The following is a 13,624-nucleotide window of genomic DNA, read 5'->3' on the forward strand; positions in this document are numbered from 1 at the left end:
GCGTTGCTACAATTGTATTAAACCAGGGCACACAAAGAAAGTATGTAGAGTCAAATATTGTGGAATGTGTAATAGTGTGGATCACTATTGGCAAACTTGTGCGTCCCAGATATGGAAAGATGCAAGACCTACACCTCAAAAGTCCGGGAGTTACAATACGAGAACATCCCAGGCAGGTCACTTAAGAGGGCAAAGGGATCGGCGAAATTTTTGGAAAGCCGATCAATAAAAAGGGTACAGATGATTTGTATGTCCCATTGTGGTCTCGTGGGGGACGCCCCAGAGCCCAGGCGTATAGTATATGGAACAGTGGAGGATGTGGATATCCCGGTCTTCATTGACACAGGCGCAAGTATCAATTTAATGGATCATAATTTGTATCAATCCATGTTCTCCCATTACCCTTTGAAACCCTCATTGGAGATGGTGTGTGAGATGCAAGCCCATAGATTAAACATCCTTGGGTTTTGTTAGGATACGGTTTACTTTGGGTGGTAGTGTTAATAGAACCATTTTTGGTTATAAAAGGGGTTGCGTTGGGAAACAGACTTTTGCTGGGCCATCCTGCATGTGGAAGACACAAGATATCGGTCCATGCAGGTGTAACGGTTGGAATACCTGATGTTTTTATCCCTTATGAGGATGCAAGTGAAACTGAGGATAGGGAGATTATTGAAAATTTGGGTGCTAATGGTAATGATATCGGGGATATGCGGAGTGGTGATACCAAAACCCACACTGATGATACGGGGAATAACTGCAGTGATGTTAAACAGGATATTGGGGGCCACGGTGGTAAAAATTTTGGTGGGAGTGACAATGGCGTTATGGGTGGTGATACTGATACTAATACTGGTATTATTACTGATACTAATAATGGGGTCTTGGTGGATGTAATGAGAACCACGGGTGGTAGTATTTATGGGATCGTGGAACAGGGAGGTGCTAACCACAAATTTAAATGTGTGTTATCAGAGGATGTTATTTTAATGCCAGGTTCAAAGACTATGGTAAAAGTCAAATTGAGGGAAGTGAAAAAACCCATGGAAGTATGCGTAATTGAGAGTAGCGAGAAACTAAGAGGGTTATTAGCACGGCATCAGTGAACAGTGTATCAAACACTGGGGTTACATGGATAGAATTACTGAACTGTAATGATACAGTTAGGAAATACCAGAAGAATACATATGTGGTAGATCTCCAAGATTAGAGTAATGACAGTTGTTCAGTGGCTATTATAGAGGGGATATCTGAGTTTTCAGAGGCAGAAATGCAATCAAGGAAGCTCATATTCAGAGAACATTTAGCTAATGCGGATTATAATGAGCATATAGAAGCGATAAGCAAGTTCTTGGCAGAATTTGGGGACACAGTAGCTTTACAAGGGGATAAACTGGGATTGACTAATGTATTAGAACATAAGGTAACCTTAGAGAAAGGTACAAAACCCATTTTTATTCCTGCATACCGCATACCTTTCAAAATCAGAGAACAGGTAGAAAAAGAGGTCAATAAATGGGAAGAGGAAGGAATCATCAGACCTAGTGTGTCTCCATACAACTTTCCTCTGTTAGCAGTGCATAAGAAGGACGGTTCTGTCCGAGTATGCGTCGATTTTAGACATTTGAATGAAAAAACAATTCCTGACCGTCACCCAGTCGCATTCATACCAGATCTTTTTGTAGAAATCGGGGGACATAACATTTATAGCTCAATTGATTTAGCACAGGGTTTTCTGCAGGTCCCTCTTAGTGAGAATAGTAAGGAATATACAGCCTTTTCAGTGCCCATGAGACACTGAATTTACGCGGATGCCGTTCGGTTTATCGGGCAGTCTGATGACTTTTACCAGATTATTGGGTAAAAATGTTTTTGTGTACATGGATGATATATTAACCATTAAACACTGAGCTGGTATTTCCGAAAGTGTCTCCCGTATGCCAGCGGCGTTCGGGAGTGAGCGCCGAAGCAGAAAAAAAGTTTTTTTTCAAAACATCACAGCACGCTTAGTTTTCAAGATTAAGAGTTAATTTTTGGCTCCTTTTTTTATTATTGCCTGAAGTTTAGTATGCAATCATCAGAAATGAAAAAAAATATCATATATAAATATTGGAATATATGACAGCGTGAAAAAAAAATTTCCTATATAATTGTATACAGATCGCGCTGTGAGCAAAACGGTTAAAGCTAATGAGTTAATTATTTTTTCGTTGTATTATACACTAAATTGCAATGATTTTGGTATACAACAAATTATAAAACGGTCAAAGCAACACAGAGAAAATATTATCACAATATGATGCATGAATTCGTAACGTGCGGACGTAAAAAAAGTTGTTTTCAAAAATTCACCATAAATCGAAATATTGTGCTAGAGACTTCCCTTTCGTTGCAAAATGAAGGTAATTGATTGAATATTACTAGACTGTAAGTGCTGTAGCTTACAATTGCAGTTTTCGACCATTTCGGTCGAGTTAAAGTTGACAGAAGGTCGACTTTTTTCTATTTATCGTTATTTAAATGAACATATTTCAAAACTGATAAAAGCTACAACCATGAGTTTTCAAAACTGATAAAAGCTACAACCATCTCAAGTTACGCTAGTTACTAGAGACTCTATACAATGGGATATGAGTCTCATAGAGCAAAGGCAGGATGAAGATGAAATTTTGTCAGACGCAAAAGCGTTTCTTAGAGGGGAATTAGTTAGGAAACGTTTTAAGTTAACTTTTTCGGGTTTAGAATTAGAAGGTAATCTGTTGGTCAGGAAAATTAAATAAAAACTAAGGACTAGTGAAGGTAAAGGAGACACGACACAAATTGTAATTCCAAAAGTCTTAATTCCAGTGGTTTTGGATATAGTACATTGCAGGTTCGGTAGTCTACACTTGGGGATAGAAAAAACGTATAATGTGGTGCGTGCTAAATATATTTGAAAAAATATTGGGAAAGATGTGGAAAATTTTGTGAAAAACTGTATAGTATGCAATGCTTGTAAACCTGCAAGGATAACTTCTTGCAAATTAGGGTCATATCCAATACCAAGTAGACCTTTTCAGAGAATACATATGGATATCTTAGGAAATTTTTGTGAATCTAGATATGCGGATAAGTACCTGTTAGTGATAATAGATGAACTTACGAGGATAGTAGAAATTTTTCCACTTAGGCATAAAACAGCTGAAGAAGTAGCTATAGCATTTTTCAATGGTATCATTAGATACGGCTCACCCGAGGTTTTATTGACCGACAATGGCCAAGAATTTGTAAACAAAACTTTAGAATGTTTGGCGGAAGTCATGGGGATACAGAAAGTAACAATCATTCCATACAGACCTGAAGCTAATGGGTTATGTGAATGAGCAAACAGGAAATGGCTCGAAGCTCTCAGGAAGACTGTAGGAGGAAATGATAAAAACTGGAATAGATATATAGATGTTGTTAGACATAATATTAACACTATGGTTAGTGATTCCATTGAAATATCTCCATTTGAAGCATTGTTTGGTTGCCAAGCACAAGGCACATTTGATCTGTTAACTATACCTCATCATGGAGAAGATACAATCAAAGCATTAATTTCCACAGCGAAGGGGAGACATGCTTGCCTCAGCCGTAATCTCGATTCTATGACCCAAGAAATGGTGGAAAGAAGTAATAATAAAACATTTGATGTTAAGATCAGTGTTGGAGACAATGTATTTTTAAAAATCAATATGAGAAATGAACTAAATTACAAATTGGGTCCGAAATTTGAAGTTCCTTTTAGAGTCATTGAGGAAAAGACAAGAAACAGATTTATAGTCTTAGATGAAAAATCAGGTCGGTCAAAATTAACTCATATAATATCAAAACTGAAAAGAGTTGGTTGTGGTAACTAAAATAATCTCGCGCAGTTGCATTTTTTCTGATTTTGCAAATTGATGATGAAATGTGATTAGTCAGTTTAATGTAATGTTTTTCCCCTTTCATTTCTTCTACTATTTTCCTTATGTGCACACTGCGGCGATTTAGCGTAAAAACCAGAGGTAATTATTTCACGAGGAAAACTGGTTGGAAAGTATGGGAAATTTCTGTTAAGTTGAGAAATATTATAAGAGGTCCGTGTGGTAATTCCTGGCGGTATTGGTTTATTGGGGCTGAATTTTTTGTGGTTACTTTGGTGGTGAATTTTTTGTGGCTATAATTTTTGGTGGTGAATTTTTTGTGGTTATAATTTTTGGTGATGATCTGTGGTTTCACGAGCCAAAGAGGCGGGTATTGTGGTTCTTTTGGTACTATGGCTCTTGGGGGGGTGGGGGGGGTTGGTCACTACTACATTGTGGTTTTATGGGGCCCTATGAAGGTGTTGTATTTTTATATTTACCAGTGGTTATATTTGATGGCATATAATTGTTGAAATGTGGTTTTCTGTGGTTTATATCCCGACTAGGTGGTTATTGCGGTTTTATATACATGTGGCAGTATCATGAATGAGTTACGTTTTCGAGGACAATTTTTGGGTACCCTTGAGGTGACAATGAGGAGGTCCTGAGGATAATTTTTGAGGATTATGGTTCTAAAGTATCAGTAAAGATTTTTGGGCCATTTGAAGGAATGATGATTTCTGAGGTTACGAGTCTGATTAGACAAGTCCATAGTACAGTTTGAGCACATGCTGTATACACAGGTGGCTTAATGCTGACAATGCTGTGATGAGACCGGTTGCTGATATTTTCTTTTGAAGTTGATTACTCTGAGGTTTGCACCGTTTTCAGGGATGTCGATGATGACATTCCATGGGAAAGAATTAAAGGGGTCAATTCGGGTCGATAGGATATGTTGTGGCAGCAAATCCCGTAACGATACATACTGCGTTTTATATGGAAAACCACTGAATTATATATATATATTTTTTTCTCTTATACATTTTGTAATGGGAAAAGTTTAATTTTTTTTTTTTCCTACAAGGAAATTTGTAATCAGGGTTAAGCTTTACATAGCATTTCTATTATAGAAAGGAGGTAGAATTTATCTTGGTATATGTAAGATAGAAGGGATAATCAGCCTTATAAACATTACAGGGGTTTTGCATTATGGAGGTTTTTGATAGTATATTTGTCAGATATAGGATTAGTTATATGGATTCAGTGGGTAAAGATCATGTTTTATTTTAGTGAGGAATTTTTAATAATTGACTATGAGATTGGGTATATTAGATGATGACAGATTCGTATGTTAAAGCAAGACTAGATTTTTTAAGATCATGTAGACTTTTCAAATACGGACACACGATGACTTTAGAGAATTCCCAACTTCACGCAAGGGTGACTTGGATCTACAACACCAGAGGTCAGATCTTCACATGGGCGACAAAGTTACGGATCACCTTTGCAATGGACGAGTTGTCATCGGTGGATCATCTCAGGATACATTCTGGGACAAATCAGGAGTCTACAATCTTCTATGAGGCAGGTGCAAGACGCACTTGCATGGGAGTCACGGGATATTTCAAGTTGACAACGAGGTCGTGGTTACGATTCCTTCATCGGAAGACGTCGAATCTACAGTTCAGCAATGGGGATGTCAGGATACACCTACAGAGGTTGCAGACGCCTAATGATGGCGCATGCTGAGTTGTTTTGAGATGGTTCATGCGCTCAGCTGGGATCTACAATTATTTGACAAAACTGTTCGTGAAACACTTACGTGGGACCACGAGACGGTTACAGTTCCACCGCTAGAGGATAACGATGGGGATGAATTCTTCTTCGACGATTGCTACACAGTTCCAGTGATTGTGGTTATAATAGTTATAATGATAGTCGAAATATGTGTTATATGGGCTATCTTGCAAAGGTTATGAACTAGTATATACCAGTAGCCAATGTGATGTGCGACAGGGGTGCACAAAAGACATAGGTGGCTGAGCCATCTTAAAGGCACGGTAGTGAATTGCTAATCTCAGCTCTTTCTGGTAAGAGACAAGTCGGTTAGAGACAAGCGCTGGATTCCTCGTAGATGCTGAAAGGAAAAAACAGACAGGATAGATTATCAATGCACTCTGTGGTCAATGGCGCCTCGAAGATCACGGGCTTCGGCCATGGAGCATCCATGTTTGTTGTGTGCAAAATAGGGTGTGTCTGCGTGTGTTCGTAATGAACAGTAAATGACATTTATTCTGGGGGGATAAATGCTAAGAGAGGACTCACTGATTGGTTGTGACAGAGTGTGGAACACGCCTGGAAGAGGTGTTGCAGATCCATCAGATAAGGTAACGTAAGAAAGAACTTTGATAAAGTTAACTTTTGAAGTGACAATTATTGTGTCTGGAGAAAGAGAAGTGGGATGCGGTACACATTCTTTTTGACTAACTTTCATGGTTAAAGCAGTGTCATAATTGTGGTCTCTTTATTTCAGATGGATTCAAAGTTACCATATAGAAAAATGGATTCTCTAGACTTGTATTGACTTATTGAAATATTATGATTAGTCGGACAGAATGAGATAGGAGGGGTACTTACTTAAATATGATTTTGAGGGAAAAATGATAGTTTAACGTTTCTTTTGAGTCAGAATTAATTCATTTTATCCCATTTTAATGTTATCTAATTTTGGGAAATAAAAAGTATATTTTTTGTAACTACGGGAGTTTATTTTGCCTAGCTTGCTCTTTCAGCCAACTCCCCAGAGAGGTCTGCAACAGAACGAGGGTAGTTTTAGTTGCCAGTAGCAGTATGTTTCATTTTGTTTAAACGAGTGTCATTTGACCTTAAAAATCCTTGACATATATATATATATATATATATATATACATATATATATTATATATATATATGTTAATATATATATATATATATATATATATATATATATATATATATATAATATATATATATATATGTGTGTGTGTATATGTAAGTTCAGGTAATTTACTTGAGAATAATTTATTGCATAGCATGTCCTTCGCATTACCTAGTCTACTGATTATTTTCTTCACATTCTGATTGAAGGTATTCTGAAGCTTTTGGATTGTTGGAGGATTCTTTATTTTAGCATAGGTAGTTTCATCATCTAGTAGCCTGTACATTTTAACCCTATATTCCAAACTATTTATGATAACAATGCTACCCCCTTTGTCAGCTTTCATAATTCTAATACCTTGTATCTTTTTAATCCCTTCAGAGCGATACTAAATCTCCTTGGCAAGTTATCTCCAAGTTTGCTTTCATTACTCCCTATCATCACTCCTCTGAGAAAAGGAGCTACATTATTGTGTTGTTCAACGTTAAGGTAGTTAATCTTGCTGTTGAATTCTATGTTGATATTGTTTGTAGTCCCAATACAGAAATTATATCCTAGCCCTAGTGCTGCTGTTTCATCCCTAGTCAATAATCTACTTGAGATATACTTTATATTATCCATATTGCTAAATTTTATCCAAACAGAATTGCTGAATAATCTCTTACACATATTTTTAATGTTAACCATTTTATGATTTGTATCAAAGTTTACTCTACTGTTGACCTGCCCAACAACTTGCTTGTACCACTCACCCCTTATGGTCCCTTGAAGTGTGTTTTGTGTAAGGAGAAGACAGTAATACAGATGATGTAAGGGGGTATACATTAATTAATTGCAGCAATTGTGGAGACAAATATGTTGGGGAATCAGGTAAGGGAATAATGACTAGAATCCAAGAACACAGAAGGGCAGTGCAGCTTAACTCTCAGGGAAGTGCTATAGCTAGGCATTGTTGGGAAAATGACCGTAGGAAGAATTTTAAAAACAGTAGGCTTATATACAAAAGCAATAAAATCAGTCATAGGAGGGTAGTAGAAGGAGCACTCATCAGAGAGATTAAAGTAATAGAAAGAAACAAAGGATTTACCTCAGAAGATCACATAAGCAGAGCTTTGATATTAAAAGAAGCTAAGATTAACCCTTCTGACCTGGGTTAACCCATTGTCCATCAGCTCAGGATATCAGAGTGACAAGAGGGGATTAGCAACTCTCAAGGAAACCAGAATAGCTAACACATAAATGATGGCTCAACAAGAAGTTCCAGAAGACTGCTAGGCCTTGACCCAGACTAACAACCTACACTTCTCTTGAAAAAGGGCCGCAGATAGGGCCTGAACGTACTCGAGTGTTGAGTAAAATAAAATGTAAATACTTATAAGTAAACACGATATACACAGTAATTTTATGGGTTTCTTTTTCAATTAATAGTAATAATAATAATAATAAGACAATAATAATAGTAAAAAAGATAAAAGTAATAACAGTAAAAATAATAATAGTAATAAAGTATAGTACTGTGAGCTGGACCGAGACCTAACAATATGGCCGCCCAAAGTCACACTCTCAGCAGGGAGATTGCCACTCCAGTGATTGACGCTCTATGATCTTTGCCCACTGTCTTTGATTCATTGTCAGCTGTTTGTGATTATCAATATTCACTGCCATACCTTAGTGTCATTAACACTTTCAGCATTTACGAGTTAGTTCAGTATTGCTGTTCACTTTATTTGACGCAATATCACAGTTACTGTCTTCATATCTGTCATTTACTTCCAACACAAAAATGTGTTCGATCAGCATGAGACATTCTTCACCTTCACGCAGAATGTAGTAAAGTACTATGAGCTGGACCGAGACCTTTCAATATGGCCGCCCAAAGTCTCACTCTCGGCACTTCCAACATAACAATGTGTTTGATTGACATGAGATATTCTTCACCTTCACACAGAACGTTTTCGGAACGGAAACCTTCATCCTCTCTGTAGTAGAGTGTATAATCTTTCCAAGAGGCCAAAATTTACATTGGCTGTCAATCTTTTTCACTAAGACAACATAAGTGGAGTCAGAACACCAGGACAAATATGATGTTGGCGTAGAGCCCATAGGTATTCAGTGCTCCATCGTAGCCTAAAAGTGCGTACAGCATCAACTAGCTTGAAGTATTCACCTCGAACCCTCTTATTTGTGAAAGTATCAGGCATACTTTCATTAGGGACTGTGACAGGCAGCAACTAGATGGCCCTACCTCATAGGAGATGCAACAGACTGAGAACCTCATCCTTGCAGATATTACCACAATACATAAGAGGGCAGTTGTTAACAGCACACTCCATCTCTTTAACTAAAGTTCTTGCCTGTTCCCTGTTGAACAATGCTCTTTCGAGTGAGACCGCCAGGAAATACTTCATAACCCCAATTAGTCTCTCAAACATTCTGCCCTTCCAAGGAAGTAGATACACAATCAAAAAGAGGCACCAACTTCAAACCAGCACAAACAGGTGGTGGCTACACAAAACACGAGTACACTTTCCTATTCTACTACAAAAAATAAACTATGACACAAAAAAAAAACATACCAAAGCTTTTTAAAATTGTGTTACTATAAAAAAAAATCAATTTTTCAAAGTAGTATTTTTCCTAACTATACAAACCTGAGGTCCTTTACATTAGGAATTACCTTCAGCGAAGCTGGAAATGGTCACTAAACTTTTATGACAAGGTGGAATCTCCGCCCTCCCAAGTGTATGTATTCACTTCGCTTATGACCCAGGAATAGCAGAATGAGGTGTGGCATGAGGTGGACCTAATGTGTAAAGGACCTCAGATTTGTATAGTTAGGAAAAATGTAATTTACTTTAAAATATTATGATTTGTTCCTACACAATATACAAACCATCAGTCCTGTACATTAGGAAGACTTATATTGGTAAGAGGATTCTGATATAGTGAGGGAGAGTTGACTAAAGCTTGCTCACCTTGATTCATACCCTGGTTGTAAGTGCTAGGATTTGAATCATGCCTCTGATGAATTTATTGGAGTCTAGGAACTGTAAGACCAATCATCAGACATCCGGGATTTTCTTCCTATGGTGGACAAGGCATATCATAGGAAAAAACAAGCTTGGATGAATCTAACAGCAAAAGACAGTAAGGCAAATACAAACAGTGGGTTTGTCTTATTGTCTGGGACCCACTCTTCCTCCCCTTGCAAGAGGAAGAAGCGTTGCTTCTATTGTCTATTGACAAATAGAATGGGTACTCTATTGTGTTGCTTACCTGCATCGTAGCCAGTTCCAGCATGCAGTGGCCAATCCACTCTCTGCCCGAGGGAAGACAAGGATAAGGGATGGTGAAGAAGAGGGCCAGTTCCCCAATATTCATTCTCTCATCAATGACCACACATTTAAGGCAAAATGCAAATGTGTCCTTTTATAGGAACCGGGCAACACAGAAATTATTGAGCCTACACCACAGGTACAAGGAAAAGTGTCCGAGGGCATGTGGGCAATATCCTGAAGGGGGAAAGGAGTGCAGGTGGTCTGTCTTGGCCCATTCCCTCCTTCTGCACCTGTTGCACCGACATATTCCTCCAGAATACGAAGGAAGGAGCTAGGCTTCCGATTCGGTTTGGCCTTGCCAAGCCATGGCCCTGGGTGAGGCCGAGCCCTCGACTTGGCCTAGCTACCTCCATTGTGTGTATGCGACAAGGGGAAAAGGAGGGGTAAAGAGGGGTGATTGCTGGAAAAGGCAATGTTATTCTCACTACTTGTCCTAGACTTCTTCGAGACCAAAGCCATTGGCGAAGGAGTCTGTATAGGGAACCTCATCCTTGCCTCTACAGGTGTTTGGTTAGACACTGAGGCCATTATCCATGTCCCAGGCCAGTAACTTGTAAAGGTAGGGGCCAGGAGAACTGAGGCACCTGTGCATCTCTGCACCTTCTCTTATCCTGTGCCTTCACTGTCCCGCCGTTCCCAGGTTAGGATGTAAGAGTCTCCACAGAGGCTTGAACAATCAAGGTGTCTTGTCTTGGTCAGACCAAGGACTTGATACAGTGCCAGTAACAGAGCAAGATTCCTCGAAGTAGGAGAGGGAGTGGGCAACGAGGTACCCACCTCCTAGGCTGGCATTTCGGTAGGCTTAGTGCAGGCTTGTGAACCAGTACTTTCACCACAGGTGAGGGACCCGACGAGAATCCTTCCCTTCCCTCGAGGAGAGAAGTTTCAAAGCGTGACTTCTTAGGGGCGAAGAGGCAAGCTTCTTCATCCGTGACTGATGGTCTTGGAGTAAGATGGAAGGGGAGGGCTTCTCGTTCACAAGAGATGGAGGACCACCTCCAACCTTGGAGAGTCATGGGCTGTACCTCTTAGTAATACTACTCTACTTACAGTTGACACAGTGGATCATGCCTCCCCACTCTAGGGATGTGCTCTCGGGTCTTCTCCAAGGAGAGACAACACATTAGGTTACCAAATGGCCTGAGGCAATTTGGGAGCTACCAAAAATATTTTGAGATTTGAGGCAGTCAGCACCCTGCTGATTACCTCATGGATTAAACAGAACGAAGGGAAGGCGTAGATGCCAAGGATATCCCACGGGAACTGGGATGAACATCCTGCAGCTACCCATGGGTCAGGTACACCTGAACAGAATACTTGAGGTTTTCTGTTATGCCATAAGGCAAACAAGACAATGCTTTGTCATCCCCACAGACCGAACCTTCTCCCAGCTACTTCCTAGTGTAGAAACCACTCTGTCCCTCTCATCTGATTCTGGCAGCTGAACATGTCTACCCCTGCATTGTTATTGGCAACAATGCATCTGGCTGACAAAAAGTGAGTAAGCCTCTGCTCACTCGCATCTGGATGTCAACTGATAGAGCTGGAAAGGCACCAGGCCTCCCTGCCTGTTGATGTATGCCACTACCATGGTGTTGTCACTCATCAGCACAACAGAATGCTTACCAGTCTGTTTTAAAGTTCTGAAAGGCCAGAAATGCTGCAACGAGCTTTAGGACATGAAGTGGTGTCTGACGTGTCAGGGCCACCCACCTGAGGTTACTAAATCGTCTGGGTTTGTGCCCTAACCCTCGATTGATGTATCCTAATATGGAAGCATGTCAGAGGAGGAGTGTGTAGAGAAATCACAGGAGGAGACGTCCATGAAGGACCTACAATGGTCCTCTGTACCTTGGGAATGTCCACATCTTGTGGCAAAGGACCTTGAGTCCTTCCAAGGTGTGATCTTCCCAGTCTACCCTCCCCTCTGGGGAGAGAACCTCACCAGATGCCTGAGGTCCCACTTCTATTAATCAAGCATATGTCCTGTTTGGTCCAGGGGCCAAGCCAGGAACATGAGCTTGAGAAGCAGGACTCCTTGGAAAATTTCAAAATTTTAATGGAGTCCTCCTTGTTCAAGCCGTGCCTCCTGGGAAAGGACCAAAGGTTGAGGGAACAGGTGAGGAAAGCCCAGCACTCTCACATTTCCTATCTGCCAAACGGTCAGGAGAGGAGAGCCACATTCTCTCACCAATTCATAGTGATAATTGCAACACTGACATAGGGTAGAAAATGCCTCCTCCTAGTCTAGACCATTGTGCTGATGGATCAGTGCTGTGATCTCTTGAAGTCCTCCATATCTTAGGAGTGTCGAGCTCTTTTGGCAAAGGACCTTCGATTCCCTCCCACATGCGGTCCTCCCGATCGATTCTCCCCTCCCCTAAGGGGTAGAACCTCACTGAACCCATGAAGTCCTTCCTCAACTCCTCCAACATATTTCCTGCTTGGCCAGCAACTTTGGAAAATCCATGGAGTCGAGGGAACAGGTAAGGATGGCCTGGCACTCACCTGTATTATCTGCCAATTGGTCAGGAAAGGTGAGCCGCATCCAGGTGCTCAGTTAGACACTGAGACACTGGTTCAGGCCTCTGGCCAAGTACAGATAGAGGTACCGGCAGGGAGAGTAGAGGTACCTGAGTGTCTCTTCTCTTTCTCTCACCCTGTGCCCTCACTGGTATGGAGAGAGGAACCTCTGTTCGCAGATTGGGATGGGCAAGTCTCCGTAGAGGTTCATATATTCTAGGCATCTCGGTCAGACAGAGGCCATGGCACAGCATTAGTTTTGTAATCGTGCTTCTTTGAACTAGTGGAGGGAGTGGTTACCAAGGTTCCCAAACCCTTGGCTCCCAATTCCAAAGGTCTAATGCAGGCCTGTGGACCAATATCTGCACCTTCAGGTGAGGGAGAGCCGACAAGAGAACCCTTGCCTGCTTCCTCCGAAGAGGAAGGCAGGTCTCTAGAAATTTCCTGAAATTTCATATGGGTACGGAAAGGTAACCTTCTTCTTCCCTCACCGAGGTCTTGGATGATGAAGGGGAGGAGGCAGCAGATGACAACAACAAGAAAGAACACAATAAAGACAATGCTGACGGCACTCTTTGTTATCTCCTCCTCAACTTCCTCTTCTTTGCCTTCATCAGGATGGCAGCAAAGTCCTTCATCCAGTTGGGGGTAGGTGGTGCAAAGCATAGCAGATGGCTCCCTCACTGCAGATACTTTGGCATTGGAAGGTGGCAGTAACACCAATGCAAGAACCTGGCAACAGAAACAGTGGCGTGAAAGCAAGATTTGCAGCGACGGGAACCCACTTGGTCTAGATAACATCAAGCCACTTTCAGACCGACCGGATGTTCTTCTATCGGGGTAGTGATATAGCGAAACCTATCCAGGGTTAATGTAAAATCATTGTAAATTTGCATATTTGTTTCTACATGATATACAAACCATTGGTCCTTCACGTTAGGAATCACCTTCAGCGAAGCTGGAAATGACCCTAGACTTTA

This window comes from Macrobrachium nipponense, chromosome 13 (assembly GCF_015104395.2).
Source record: "Macrobrachium nipponense isolate FS-2020 chromosome 13, ASM1510439v2, whole genome shotgun sequence".
NCBI lineage: Eukaryota > Metazoa > Arthropoda > Malacostraca > Decapoda > Palaemonidae > Macrobrachium > Macrobrachium nipponense.